The sequence below is a fragment of the Cygnus atratus genome, chromosome Z (assembly GCF_013377495.2).
Source record: "Cygnus atratus isolate AKBS03 ecotype Queensland, Australia chromosome Z, CAtr_DNAZoo_HiC_assembly, whole genome shotgun sequence".
Taxonomy (NCBI): Eukaryota; Metazoa; Chordata; class Aves; order Anseriformes; family Anatidae; genus Cygnus; species Cygnus atratus.
In genome coordinates this window covers 36,059,095-36,073,188 of record NC_066396.1, presented here as the reverse complement: position 1 = coordinate 36,073,188, position 14,094 = coordinate 36,059,095, and the positions used below count along the sequence as shown (strand labels likewise).

The 14,094-nt window shown below is 40.7% G+C and overlaps 2 protein-coding genes across 4 annotated transcripts in view; one reads left to right on the top strand and one right to left on the bottom strand.

Moving 5' to 3' along the window:
- The window catches only part of LOC118253760 (ADAMTS-like protein 1), a 419,478-nt gene that overhangs the window by 80,632 nt on the left and 324,752 nt on the right, over positions 1–14,094 (bottom strand). The gene's annotated exons all lie outside the window — the stretch shown is intronic.
- The window catches only part of HAUS6 (HAUS augmin like complex subunit 6), a 223,635-nt gene that overhangs the window by 203,673 nt on the left and 5,868 nt on the right, over positions 1–14,094 (top strand). The window lies entirely within an intron of this gene.

Genomic DNA, 14,094 nt, shown 5'->3' with positions numbered 1-14,094 from the left:
CCATGGAAGATACTGCTTGCCTAGGTTAGTAGGCAAAGGAGTGAATAGGGATATTGTGCCTCCAATCTACAGCTCAGAGCAAAGGTTTGGTGGACACAGTTTGAAGCAAAATACCGACATTTGCGAATCAAAGATCTGGGGAATATTTCACTTTGAAAAGCTTTGAAATGTCAACTCCTCATCTTAGTTTGAAACTGGAACCAATGTTGAAATTCTGAAGTTTCTGTGGGATGGAAACTTCCTTTTCCAATGCATTCTAGTCTTAATCTTAATATATCCTGGGGGGTTTAGGGAGATGAAGTCTTTTTCAATCCATAAAGTGTTGGGAAGGAAGCCCCCACCAGGAATGAAAATGGATTACTGCAACACATTGTGCCTAGAAATGTTCTGAAGTAAGCAGTTTTCGTACTCATTTCTATTACACATTAAGTTTCCTCCACTTAAAGAAGGGTAATGAAGCACAGACTTTCCACACTGAAATCTTCAGAGTTTCAAGTTGCTGAAGTGTGGTCAGAGGCTTGAACAGCAGATTGTTACCACACAAAATGTCAGAAGCAGCTCCATTCAGTTCCCTGATAGCCTAATCCAAACCCCACTGAAATAAAGAAAATGCACCTGTAAATTCAGTACACTTTGGATGAAGTTTCTACATATTTCTAAAGGCATTCCTATGAAGCATGTTGCTGTTGTGGTTAAATGCCCGTAAAGCAGCACAGGCATATCATGCAGAGCTCTGGAAGTCACTGGCTTTTCACAGTATATGGAAGATATCAACTATGCAGTACTAGAGTGAGGAAGTCACAGGTGAGTATCACCTCCCTGCCCAGTTCTTTAGCATCTCATCCTGTGACAATGTATACTCTAAAGTGGGCTGACTTTTTATTATCTTTATGGGTTTAGCATAAAAAGCTAGCAACAAAAAGCCAGAATAATAACAGCTAATCCCTTGCTGGCGGAGCCTGTATTGTTTTCTGGCTTAAGATACCACAGTTCGGCTCAGAGGTAAAGATTCCATATTACATTTTAGGCTGAAGTCCCACACTTCATGCTGAGTTTGATTCTTCCCCACTCCCAGTTTTACTCCACTGATAGCCAGTGAGTTGGCAAAACAGAATAACAGGGATATTCCTGACTCTGAGATATATAAATAAAGAAATTTTTACAAGACACTGCAAGAAAAAAAAAAAAGGTTATCAAGTTAACAGAACAACTGCTTATGCATAAGTTAAAGGCATTAGGTTGCAAGTCCAACAACGGGGGTTGGAACAAATTCACTGAGTGCGTGCATGAATGTTATTCGTGTATGTGTTCCCCTTGTGGACTTGAACTCTGGCTCAGTTTAGCAAATTTTTCCAGAAATAAAACTGGACCAGCAATGACAGGTTCTGCTTCAGCCCTGCTAGCCTGGAAATGCCCTGAAGTAAGAAGTTTTCATAATCATTTCTATTCAGTATTAAGAAACCCTGGGCAGGAAATAATGTAATAAAGCGAGCTTGCAAATCTAGCCAATTATAAATAAATCTCTCTGTTTTTCAAAGGGCATGTCTGCAGTTCAAACACAAGTATTTCTGAGATTCTGAGAAAAACAAAGTTGCCCTTCACATGGATACTAATGTGGGGCTCAATCTGGGACTTGTGTAGATTGTCACTGCTCAGCTGAAGAAAGTTTTGGATCTGAGCCACTGTTTCAACTGAGTCCAAAATACCATTTTACAATCAGGGTGAAGAGTTGTTGTACTCTTAAATTATTGTGGAGAGAACAAGCTTCAGGCTGTATGGCAAGCTGGAACCAGACTGGTGTCTGTAATATAGGAACACGCAGCCCCTGTTGCAGTGGTGTCTGCCTTTCAGTTCACCTTATGTTTCGTGCTGACACTTCCCAGCCTCAGCATTTACCTAGCACAGCCTGCCTCCAGACATGACACCATCCTGCAACAGGCACGCTCTTGTGCAGCACCAAGCACCAGGCTGGATCCTCTTACCCCACAGAATTTAGGTGCAGCCACACCACAAACAGCGACTGTAAGATGATTTTCAACAATGGCAAGGCAATTCGTAATTGTGCTGGTAGAAGTGGTGTGTGCTAGGCCCAGTGACATGTGCAGCCAACGGGCTTGTTTGGCACTTGAGCCAAGAGCAACTTACAGCTGTTCAGGCAGTGTAAACAAGCTTTTGTCGCTGATCAGTAGCCAAATTGTTAAAAATAACCACTTTAGTGACTGAGATCCACCATCCAGCACAATAAGGATGTGGCTGGCCAGCTCAGTAATTCAGTGTAACTGATTTGCAGATCCTGTCTGGTATCTACCCCATCAGCCCAGCATTTCAGGGCTGTCACGATTCTCAGCTATTACTATTTTTAAACCCAGACAATGATCCTCATGGAGCCTCGCCAGCATGTTGGACACAGTACTTAGGGAGTCAATGGTTCAGCCATAGCTCTAGAAGCAAACAGCAAACATCTACCAGCAGAAGAAACTCAAGATAAGTGCCTATTACTCAGGTTTCCCTCAGGGAAAAGAATAAATGTAACCTCATTCTGAAACCACCCTTGATTTAAAAGAAGTAATTAAATTCATTTAAAAGCTGCAACTTCTAAATGAGGATTTATAGATACATTAAAGTCTTGGATGTGGAAAAAGGCAACTCCTATCCTTATAGGCAAATTTCATTAGAAGTAATCTTCCTACATAAAAAGGTTGAATTTTGTAGGTTCAGTCATACATACAACCAATTTACTGTTTGGGCCAACATAAGAAAGCCCAGATATCTGGAAACGAAGCCACATCTAGTTCATTCTCTGACGATACAGAAATCCAGACTCTATCATTCCATAAAGAGCAATATTTAAACAGAATTAAGTTCAAATAGTTTATAGACAGATGACAAGAGAAAACCTGCTGCGGAAGAAAAGAGGCTTTTGTAAGCATTCATCTTCCCTTATCCATCTCATTCATACTTTCCTTTGGTTTTGCTAGATGTGGGTTCATATGCCAATCTTCTGCCAAAGTAAGAATGAGCTTCTGCTATATTCCTGCATACCTGTGCTCTCATTGATGGAGGAGAATGAAAAAACAACAACAACAACAAAAAAACATTTTTTCAAGGCAGTGCTCTATAGCAGGTTACTACTGAAATACTAGATTTTCTCTAAAAGATTCCCACATATCATCGGGATTATCATCTCGCTTATTTAGCATTTCCAAGGGAAAGATTTGCCAGGTTTGGTGAAAGAGGGTAAGAATACTACAGCAGAAAGTGATTGCACAGGCCATTATAAATCAAAACTCACCAAGGCAATTCTCTGTAAGTATCCTCAGAACAATGTGCTTTAGAAATCAAACGCAAATTCTATGAAGTCTGCCCTCTGGACCCACTCTCTTCTCCCAGACGATGAAGCACTAAACTGTAAAAGCATTTAATTGGTTCTTGTGACACTTTACATTTGACTGCGATCCTTTGTCAGCTCTGGCATGACTTTGTGGCATGCTTGATACTGACACTCAGACCTCTCTTCTGTTGGATGTACAAGCTTCCTACTCTCAAACAGACTTCTTTTGTTGGCAGAAGCCTGTTCTCTGTCGGGCTGGATAAATGGGGATCCAGCTGCAGTGCCTTGCTACTAACAGAGTGCCAGCACAGGCTTTCTGGTGCTTCAGGCAGTCATGCCATCTGTGTTATCAAAGGACAAACTTCACCCAGAGTTCAAATACTTAAGAGAGACCGCAGGTTCCCAAGCCACTGCTGAAACTTCTAGTCTATATGGTATTCTAGCCAGCTCCTCAGTGAGTAAGAGGAGTACATGCAGGCTCTATGAGAAGACGTTGGGATGACAGAAGACCTAAGGGGTCTGCAGCCCCACCCTGTCCTGGATCTTCATGACAACTGGAAGACTTCCCGTGGTCTTTAGTGAAACCCATACATCAGTGTCAGTGGGAACATTCAAAGCTGCCCAGCCAGCATGGACATATTGCTGTCTTCACACAGCACTAAACCTCCTGGGCTACTCTACACACCTCAGGTCTTAGGTAGGCTAAGGAAATACATGCACACAGACAACTTCCTGGTATCTGTAACGAGCCTCCAAACTGATCTTTTTTTTTATTATTATTATTTATTATTTTTTATTTTTTGGTAAGCCTGTGAATTACAACGTGCTTTGCCTTGGCAAATGGAGGTGCCCTGTATGCTGTTGGTCAAAGACACTACTCACAGTAGACAGTTTGTCTTCTTGGGAGTAACAGCAGGTATTGTTTCTGCTGAAAGACTAGAACAAAAAGCCTCTGCAGTGGTGCCAATCTCTGTTGGATCATAAAGTGGAAAACTGATAGCTCAGGGCTGGGGAGTGAAGTTCTAATAATGCAAATGCAGATTCTTCCACACAATAAACATATCTCCATTTCCTTGCCACTCTCTGCCACAAAAATGTTGTTACCTGGCACGATAATAGCAATTTAAGCATTTGACAATTACACTTCTGAGTCATTAGGTTCTCCATCCCACTCATTTCTGTGTGCTGGAACAATGTCATGTCAAAACTACTTCTTTCATCTCAGAACAATGATACTTATCAACAACAAAACAAAATTCAGGTTTGCTATACATGTAACTTGAGACAGATGAAGATGGAGAGTATTAGACAAAAGGCTCAAGCAGCAGTTCAAGCTGTTCAGCCTGACACAGCTCAAAAGTACCTGACTGTCAGAAATCAAGAATTCAGTACTTTTTGAAACGCTGGTTCCCCAGAAGGCATCTAGGTTTCAATGCAGTCCCCCAAAAGATGGATTGCTTTTGAGTACTTATGTTCAGGAGTTTTGTGCAGACATCAGAAACGGCAAAGTCATTTTAAGCATCAGGCCAAAAGGCTTTGCTAAGCTAAAAGACAACTTAGAATTGATCCTGTTGTAATGCCTTCTGTTTGTCTGGGGGAAAATAGCCACCTTTTTGCCTAGATAAAACAGTTATTTTTACACCTTTTGTATTTTTCTTCTGGAGTTTTTGTAGCTTAGAATAGACTAAAAAAAAAAAAAAAGCTACGAAAAGGAGCCAGAAATAACTGAACGACAGAAGACTGAAATCCCAGCAACATTTAATTACCTACACTTCTTCCCCCAATGCTTTCTTTTGTTTTACCCTGACTTCTGTCATGGTCTTGTCAGAAGAAAAAGATCATTAGTGGAAGGTGTCCTGGGGGACTGAATTCCCTCTAAAAATGAATACACTCTGATACAAACACAAATGATGCCCGTTTGCAGAGAATTAATGGCACAAACACCATCATTTCTCTACTCTGCCATCAAATGGGCAAATGATGGGTATTTTCAGTACTCTTCTATGAATGTAAAACAGCAAAACAGGTAAGAACCTCTTTTTGGAAATTTCTCCCTCCGAGAGTTTTCAGAGTTAGATAATATGCCAAATTAAAGTGCAGGAAAATGGGATCTTGTCAAAGGAAGAACCTGATCCCCTATGTTAATGGTAGCAAGCACGGATGAGAATAGTGATTAAAATTAGAGCAATGAGTTTTGTAGCATGGAAGAAACGCAGGCTACTTTTTTCCAGGGCTTCAATCAGGGCAGGATAGAATCCTAGCCTTCTCCTTTCTCAGACCTGGAGTTGACTTGAAATGCTTGAAGAGAGCATGCAAAACAATTGGGTCCCAAGCTAAGGACTAACTAGGAGCAGCCTGGGGCTCAGGGGCCGATTTCTGCAGCTGTGCCCCAGGTGCGTCCCAAAGGAAGACATCCATAAGCCTTCAAAAGCCTGCTGAAGTGCCCACCTAATCCATGTTTTTTAAAATCCATGTTTTAATAGTAAGCAGGTTTATTGTGCCAGTGAGTACAACATCCAAGCACCAAACATGCCACCGTGTTAAGTGATACCCTCATCCTGATTAGCTGTATATTGTAGGTTGAGCCAGAAACAGAAAAGAGTACATAAAACAACACTCTGTATTTGGGAAGGGAGAAAGAGAAACTGTACATCCCTAAATCACAAGTTAGTCGGAAGATTGACAGGCAATATAGCACAGTTATTACTTAAAGCAGAACACATATGTCGCTGTTCTGATATTAAGCACCTACAGCTGCTGTCTCTGATGTAAAAATTTAGAACCATAAGCATACACATACATGCATATACATAGGAATACAAGTATGTATATATAAAGAACATAACAATGTGGTAAATATACAGTGGGAAAAACTATTTAACAAAACATCACTGCAGAAAGGCCTGCAAAAGAGGATGAGGGAAAAGATCAAGCATGTTACTTTCATATTATTGCATATACAGTAGTAAAACTGCTGCTTTGCATTTTTGTAGGGCTGATTTTGGCCTATTTACGGATTTAGTTGACAGGTCCTTTAGGAAATAGTTCTAAAGGGCAAAAGGATCCGGGAAGACTAGACATTTTTCAAGAATGAAACCTCAAAGGTACACGAGCAGGCTGTCCCTATGTTCTGAAAGATATGCTAGCAGGGAAGAAGACCAGAGAGCTTCTTCTGGAACTTGAGAAAAGGAAAAAAAAAAAAAAAGAGTCTATGAAGAAGGGGCAGGCAATTCAGGGGGACTATAAAGATGTCGTGAGGTTATACAGGAAGGAAATGAGAAGGCCCAAAGCCCAGCTAGAGCTTAACTTGGCCACTACAATAAAAGGCCATAAAAAATCGTTTTATAACTACATAAAAGAAAAGGAGGACTAAAGAGAATCTCCATCCTTGGATGCAGGAGGGCAACAGAATGGCAAGGGATGAGAAGAAGGCTGAGTTACTTAATGCCTTCTTTGCCTCAGTCTATATTAGTAAGACTAATTCTTCTCAGGGTACCCATCCCACTGAGCAGGAAGACAGAGGCAAGGGGCACAATCATCTTGGGCCCAGACACAAGGGGCAGATCATCTTGAGTGCCACCACATAGCACATACAGGACAACCAGGCAATCAGACACAGTCAGCAGGGGTTTATAAAAGGTGGGTCCTGCTTGACTAACCTGATATCCTTCCATGACAAGATCACCTGCTTAGTGAAGAAGGGAAAGGCTATGGATGTTGTTTACCTGGACTTTAGAAAAGCAATTGATACTGTTTACCACAGCCTTCTCCAGGAGAAAGTGGCTGCTCTTGGTTTGGACAGATGTACAGTTCACTGGGCAAAAACATGTCCGAATGGCTAGGCCCAAAAGGTTGTTGTGAATGGAGTTAAATCTGGTTGGTGGGCAGTCACAACCTGTGATCTCCAGGGCTCAGTATTGTGGCCAGATTTGTTTAGCATTTAATCAATGATCTGGATGAGGGGATCGAATGCACCCTCAGTAAGTTGCAGACGACACCAAGATGGGCAGGAGTGTTGATCTGCTTGAGGGTAGGAAGACTGCAGAAGGATCTGGACAGGCTGGACGGATGGGCCAAGTCCATTCACATGACATTCAGCAAGGCTAAATGCCGGGTCCTGCGCTGGGCTCACAACAGCCCCATGCAGCCGTATAGCCTTGACGAAGAGTGGCTGGAAAGCTGCCCAGCAGAAAAAGACCTGGGGGGTGCTGGTCAACAGCTGGCTGAACATGAGCCAGCAGTGTGCCCAGGTGGCCAAGAAGGCCAACAGCATCGAGGCCTTTGTCAGAAACAGTGCAGCAAGCTGGACTAGGAAAGTGACGGTCTCTCTGTACCCAGTACTGGTGACTGTTGTGTTCAGTTTCGCGCCCCTCACTACATGAAGGACATTGAGTTGCTTGAGCATGCTCAAAGAAGATGAACAAAGCTGGTGAAGGGACTAAAAAGACATGTTATGGGGAGCAGCTAAGGGAACTGGAGCTGTTTAGTCTGGAGAAAAAGGAGGCTGAGGGGAAACTTCTTCATTCTCTACAGCTACCCGAAAGCCACTTGCAGCGAGGAGGGTGTCAGTCAATTTTCTCAGGTGACAAGTACTAAGAGATGACGCAACAGCCTCAAGTTGTGTCAGGGGAGGTTTAGATCTGATATCAGGAAGAATTTCTTGATGGAAAGGTTGGTTAGGCATTGGAATGGTCTCCCCAGTGAAGTGGTGATATTTAAGAGATGCATGAATGTGGAGCTTAGCGACATGGTTTAGCAGTGGACTTGTAGTGTTAGGCGGATGGCTGGACTTGATGATCTTTAAGTTCTTTTCCAACCAAAATGATTCCATGATTCTATAATGACAGATATTCTTTTTTTTTTTTTTTCTTGTATTTATATGTTATTCATTCATCTATTATACATATCCAAGCCCTACTGGACAAAGCTGCATATGAACATCCAGAAGATAATTTCTCACTTACATTAGAAATATTTTCCCCTATCAATTTATTTGATCTATCACTCACTATCAAATTCTTTTATCATACATTTGTAATGACGAGTAATGTCAGAATAGTAAGCATTAGTACTTAAGACTAATATTTGAAAAGAAAAAAAAAACTTTTTTTTTTCTTCTTAAGAAGTAGATGAAAAAACTATACATAATACACTTCTGGAAAAATATTCTTAATCCAGTGCACTCACTGCCTCAGCTTGAAATGAACTATAGCTCTGGAAGTACAAATCAGTTTTGTTGGCTGCAATTCCATTGCAATACCGACTTCAAAAACAAGCAATGATTTTTGTTATTTCAAGCCATGGCATTTTATTAAATAATCTTTCCTAATGTTTTTATTTAATCATTTATTTTTAAGTCAGTGTTTTTCAGCCTGTGTCCATAGCATCATGGGGTCCATAGACTGACCACTTTTACTACAGGTACTTATCAGTTTGTGAAAGGTAAATAAGGGGGAAGTAATCTTGCTGTCAGATGACTTGAATTCACTATGCAGCTCAGCAGGAAAATGTCTTATAAATCAATCAATCAATCAATCAATCAGTCAGAAAAGATTATAAGCTACCTCTAGTACTATTTGGTGATTGATCTGTAAATAAAACAAATGAACACTACCATAAATATCAGACATTAAGATAAGAATTTATGAGATACAGCTCTCTTTAACTAACAACCTCCAAAACAAAAAGAATGTAATGGAGTGTATCGGGTTTACACTGCAAGGGCCTGTTAGTAGCGGGGCTGCAGCAGAGTCCAGCAGCTGCCTCGTGTCAGATCAGAGCCAGCTCCAGGCGGCTCCAAAGGGACCCGCTGCTGGCCAGAGCCCACGCAGGAGCAAGGGTCTGGGGGGAGCTGCCGCCCACCCGTGGGGGACCCGTGCTGGAGCAGTTTGCTCCTGGGGGATGGACCCCGTGGTACGGAGCCATGTGGGAGCAGTTCTTGAAGAGCTGCTGCCTGTGGGCAGCCCCCGCAGGCTCAGTTCAGGAAGGACGGCATCCCGTGAGAGGGACCCCACGGGGAGCAGGGGCAGAGAGGGACTGTGAGGGAGCAGCGGAGACGAAGTGACAGGGACCCACCGCAGCCACCATTCCCTGTTCCCCTGCGCTGCTTGGGGGGAGGAGGTAGAAGGGCGTATAAAGGGCAAAGGTGTTTTTAGTTTGCTTTTAGTTTTTCACTGCTCTAATCTGTTAGTAAGAGGCAATAAATTACATTAATCTCCATATGCTGAGTCTTTTTTGTCCATGATGATAATTGGTGAGCGATCTTCCCGTCCTTATCTCAACCCTTGAGCCCTTTCTGTGGTATTCTCTCCCGTTTTTTCTTTGAGGACGGGGAGTGAGAGAGTGGTTACAGGGGAGTTCAGCTGCCGAGATGGGTAAAACCACCACATGGAAAAAGATGAATAGTTCTGAAAGAAGAAACAAATATGCTTTTTCCAACCCCATTCTTTTCATAGCAGCGAACTTCCCCGAAGGCCTCCTCAGGAGTGACCAGCTTTTGTATTTTTGGGTCCAATCCTGCTATTAGAGCTATAATATGCTTCATTCTGCCATTCCAGTATAAACAGAAAATAATTTAACAGTCTTTAATAACAACAACAACTGTAATGGCAGCAATAATAATAAACATACAATTAGTATCAGAGTTGATTTTTCAATAGCAGAATAATCTATGACTGCTGTAAAATTATTCCAGGTTTATGCTGAAATAAATGAAGGCAAAAGCTGGCCCCTTTATCTTGATTCTTTAGAGAATTTTAAAGGAGTCAATAGCTCTTATACACCTGCATGTGTATGAAACCAGACAGCTTTTAACAAAATCCAGGCATACATCATATCAATTTTTATGGATTTTTAATAGGCACCATACTACTAAACGTTGCTATTAGTTGTAGCATCATTCTTTTTAAAAAGTTTTTGCAAGCAAATTTACACTATCTTTCAGAGACATTGGCTACAAGTTCTGCCTTTGGTGGGAGAGCTTACTTAGTCACACCCCTGTAGGAGTTAGTTAAAAGAGAATGTTCTGATTATGGAAATTTTCAAAATTTTACATTTTAATATTAGAATGCTGTAAGCTTTCTGAGGGCTATAATGATTTTTCATGGCAAAGGAATGCTGTTGTCTTGTCCTGCGCCTAAAATGTTAAAAGCAAGACCTCAGATGGCACACTTCACTGTGGCTCATATTACAGGGAGAAAAAAAAAAGAAAAAAAAAAGAGACAGAGACAGAGAGAAAATTAAGTGAAAAGATAAGTGCCTGTGAGAAAGGAGGGGATGCAGGGATCCTGTGTGGACTGGGAAACTGCTGTATTATCACGTTTCCAGTCCCTGTGAAGCTAGGCTCCTTGGGCTGGGAAGGAGGAGTGCAGAGCAGAAGTACCATGCCACATGTGTAAATGTAAGAGACTGTCCAGACTGCAAGCACCTGATCTATGAATGTGGCTTCAGGGAAGTACTCATCTACATCAGGTGCAGTTTTGGCTACAATACTGATTGGAGCTGTTTTTTGGAAACACTGTGTAACACCTAGCTGCCTGGCAAAACATTTAATAAATAAAACAATCATCCTGATCTGGTGGCACACAGCCACATGCAGATTCTGCCATTAGTACTGGAGACAGCAGAAGCCCTGGATAACCCTTGATCACCTGAGAAAGCAAAGACTGATTTTCTTGCTCTTCCTTGCCAGAGTTAACAAAAGGAGTATTTGTGGAATTCAGACAAGCAGAAGACAAAAATTAAATTGAAAGAGAACCAAGTATGAAGACTATGATAACAGGAAGAACAAGTGAAAATGATCAGGAAAATAGAGAATGACAAAAACAAAAATGGAATACTTCCCCTTCAGCAGAATCAGAGAGAGGAAACCAAAGGGTTTGGTTTGTAGAAGGGAAATGTTAGAAGAAACTGGATAACAGGAAAGAGATTTTGTTTTCATTAGTAAAAGTCCCAGAATTTTTATGGTTACTGGTGATTGGGTTACAGGCCTTTCAGAGCATGCATGACCATGCTCCTCGCAATCCAGTGCTGCATCCTGATCAGGGTTTGTTTAGAGCCCAAAGTATGAAAGTGTGAGGAAATAGAGAAAACTGCACTAACACTCAGATAGCTGCTTGAGTGAATAATCAAGGGAGAACACACAGCAAGAAATATGGCAGGCAGTCACAGTGACATGGCAGGAAAGGGCACAGCCCACAATCAAGCAAAGTTGTCAGATGAGAGAGGATAAAAACATGTGATGGCAGAGAACAGAACAGATGAACTGTCAATCACAGAAATGGAAAAAAAGTCCATGCATTTAACAAATTACAGTATGATTTTAGTGTGCATCATATAAGGCTGGCCCTTGATCAGAACCCAGTATAATGAAATCAATGAAATATGACAGAAAATTTCTTCAGGTGGATTTCCAGCAGCTCATTGAGAGTATTGTCAGCAGTACTGTCAGAATGTGACAACAATTGGTGATAAAGAAGGAAAAGAAGACAGTGAGCAGGTGAGGATGGAGGGAAGAAGAGGGGGAGAGACGGCAGGCAGGCAGGCAGGAAGGAAGGAAGGAAGGGTGGAAGGAAGGGAGGAAGCAAAACCAGAAAAGATTCATGATGTTTCATTTTGAGCAAGACTAAACATTATGTTTATAGTGTGGAATATTAAAGCCCTATTCATCCTAAAAGACATTCAGTTGACTTCAACATGGTGCTTCAAGCTAGCAGCATTATAACAATGGGGTATACTGCATTGTGAGGCAACCTCAAAATGAGACCCAAAGATTACATCTGTATTTCCTTAAAATAGCAGAAAGAAAAAGTGACTAACATAACACAGAGATCCATACATAAACCTATTTAAAGTTGTTAGGAGGAACAAGACAGTTAAGAAGAAATAAAAGGCAATAAGAGTTTTTCATTTGAAAAACAGTGTTGCTCAAACTGTCACCTATGGGTTTCAATGTAAACTCCAGAAAGAGGAAAACAATCCTTAGAGATTAATTTCCATTAATTTCTTAGGTATTTTACACAAAGGTGAAATGTAGCCAGTCTCTTCACAGAAGATAAATACATTCATGTTTCGGTAATTTGGTAGCAGATAAGACACAGACAACTTGCATGACTCCTGAACTCTCAGGGTCATCTGTACTACCCTATCCAATGAAGCATGTATAGCACTGAATCAACAACTACCTAACCTCTTCCATACCCCACCTCTGTAAATAAAGTAAATATCTTTTCATGATTCTCCAAACATACTCTTCAGGGAATCAAAGATTTAACAATGCAACTTATTGAATCTCTACATTGGAAGGTGGCTTTCTTGCTCTGAATATGGTCAGAAGTTTCTTCAGAATTTAACTAGTAGGAGGCTAGCACATAAAACAAAGACTTCAGCTAAATAACTAATCATTAAACAAAGACTCATAAATATACCACTAAGCTACTGGTAATTCTAAAGCTACAAACAACGTGAAAAATTAAGAGATAAGCATGAGAGAAGGATCTTGTAATTTTCAAATGTTGCATCTTGTGAACAAATTGCCAATGGGAGTGAAAAATAGCACTTTTAATCAGGAAGGAGTGCTGAGGCACACAGAAGGCAATTCAACTACCTCTTCTTTTCCACCATTAATAACTTCAGGAACAGCTTATGAGCACACAATAGGCCATGGGCAGACCCAAATTTCACATGCTGAGGAACAGCCCTGTGGTGAGTTCACAGAGCTCACACAATATCTGTGTAAGCATACACTGGTCTTAACGTCATTTATACTAACTCATGATTCTTGCACAGACTGATTGAATAGGCTTGATTAAATGTTTTATAAAATGTTCTAGTACCTCTACTGTCATAAAGATATGACTGGCTAGCAGGGATGCACTGTGATAATAATACTTTCTGTTACTTTTAATTTAACACATCCAAAAATCTAAAATTTATTTAGATTAGTGGGGAGTGCAGTGTGAGCATTATTTTTTTTTGGCCATCTTCGAAAACGATGCAGTATTTGTACGTGTATGGGAAATGTTGATGGAGAAACTGAATGCTGAAGGTCCTGGGAAATACACAGTCATTATATTTATGAGGTAAAAATTATTATATCATTCTACCACTGTGGAGTATAAAAGCAAAAGGTTACTTTAGCTGAAGTTCCTCAGGGATATTAGGGCTAGAGTATTGTACATCTACCTTCAAAATGCCTACCTAAGCCACAGAGACATTAAGATATAGGACCATTGTAGGATCTATGAGTGTAGCCAGCTTCAGTATTCCAGGAGTAAGAAGTGTCATGAGAATGCAAATGTGTTTGTTTTAGTAGTGAATATTTGTGTTTCTGTTCCTAAAGGATGGCTTTCTCAGAAAGTTTGCTTCAGATTTGGGCCAAATTAGAAATAAGCCTGACACAAAACCTGAATGTGCTTTTCCTAATTTCCAGCCCACTGTAGGCAGAATACTTTGAGTCACTCTCCCATGCAGCTTCCTGTGCCTCTGGTCAAATTCAGAAGATTAAAAGAAACAAATAAGCAAGAACAACAACAAAACCCACAAACAAACAAAACAAACAAAAAACCACAAGACTGAAATGCAGCTCTCATTAAAAAAAATATTAAAATATTAAAAAAAAAAAATTCCAAAAACGTGCACAATTCAAGTCAAGAGATTTAGATGATTCCCTTTTTCAGATCACAAATGAGATTAATTGAACAAGTGGCTACTCAGTTTCATTTACTGACTATTGGCTAGAGTAGAAAATCAAAGAGAAAGAAAGC